Here is a 1747-nt window from a genome sequence, read left to right on the forward strand (position 1 = left end):
AAATATTCACCAGTGAGGGTGATGGATATAGATCATGATTATGATCAAGTTTATGATGAGTATAACTCGAGTTGGGGATGCGTGACAGAGGGACAGTCCAATGGTTAACTGCCAGGACTTGTCGGGTTGGCTTTATAACCGACAGATGATATCATCAGCCACTAGGGACAGGCATTCATCATATGCATACTATGTGAATTGTTTGAGATTGCCTATTTGACTGCATATTACTTGCTAATTGTCTAAATGCCTTAACTGCTCCTATTTGTATATTCCTTGCTTGATATAACTGTGCTTGCTATTTTATACTTCTGCTGGTGGTTGGGAGGTCTGAAGGAATTGCAAAGGGAAGTATTAGTTAGACTGAAGAATCTTTAGTCAGTTGCCTTGTATGGTTTAGCTTGTTTATAAGCTTGGATATTATCTGGAGGAAGTTCTAGGATTGCCTTCGGCTTTCCTTTATTATTATGTATTATATATGTGGAAGCTGTTACCATGCTGGGGACCTTTGGTTCTCACCCATGCGGATTTTGTGGTTTTCAGATGCAGGACGTGAGGTTTCTCGCTGAGGCATGCTGGAGACTTCTATAATTGCGAAGATCCTTGTTCTCGGGACTATGTTTTGGTTTATATGTTTTGTTTAGATACTTCTATCTCCATTGAATAATACAAACTGTGATGACTCCTCTTATGGGAGATTTTGGAGAATAGGTTTTATGTATTTGAGTCCCTTTGGGTTTCCTTTGGGGTTTTCCTTATTTTTATCATATGTATATATTGTTATGCTCGGACCGGTTATCTTCGCAGCCGGATCTTGAGTCTTGATATTCCTATTTTTGACACTCCTTTGTATATATATAATCACGCGTTGGTTATCCTTGTCCGTTACGTTATCGATCGGAGTGTTGCGCTTTAGAGTTGCGGTTTTTTGTTTACCCCTTTTTCTACAAAGGCTCCTAGTTATAATCAATCATTCATACTACTATACGTACTAAATTTTTATTTTAGAGGTCGTAATACCTTGCCATCTCTGAATTATGACTTAAGCATAAGACTCTGTATGGTAGGGTGTTGCATATAAGATGAGAAGACATGATGCTTTACCACCAGATCGATTAATAATCAGCTCAGATACCGCCTCTTGGGCTACCGTAAAAACTCTAGACTACTAGAGAGACTTAGAAAAAAGGAAAAAGAGGGAAAATAAATTTTCCATTTTTATGGAGAACAACAATATTAGAACAGTTATTTCTAATTTGTTTACCGTTGGATCAGTCTGAATTAGAATTAATAATAACATGCAAAATTCTTGATACAATTCCTCTATGTACTCAATGCGAACCTTATTTCTAAGCTCAAACATGTACCTCTCTTTGTGCATGTAATGCCAGATTTTCATGATCGTCATCAAGAACAAAGAAGACACAATTGGAATATAGCCTCCCTCCATGAACTTTGTTATCTGAAATGAGAAATAAATAGCCTCTATGCAGCCGAATACTAATAAGAAGATAGTAGCTTGCCATATCCTGTTCTTCCTTATATCTACCATTATTAATGAAACCAGCCATGTTGTGATCAGTATATCCCCAATAACTGTAATCCCGTATGCACTGCAATCCATATGCTTGACTTATCTTTTCTGTGGTCTTGAAGGCACCACACATTATAATACTTGCAATCGTGAACATGTAGTTGATCTCAGGAATATACAACTGGCCCTCATGCTTAGTAGATGTATGCACAA

The sequence above is a fragment of the Arachis duranensis genome, chromosome 4 (assembly GCF_000817695.3).
Source record: "Arachis duranensis cultivar V14167 chromosome 4, aradu.V14167.gnm2.J7QH, whole genome shotgun sequence".
NCBI lineage: Eukaryota > Viridiplantae > Streptophyta > Magnoliopsida > Fabales > Fabaceae > Arachis > Arachis duranensis.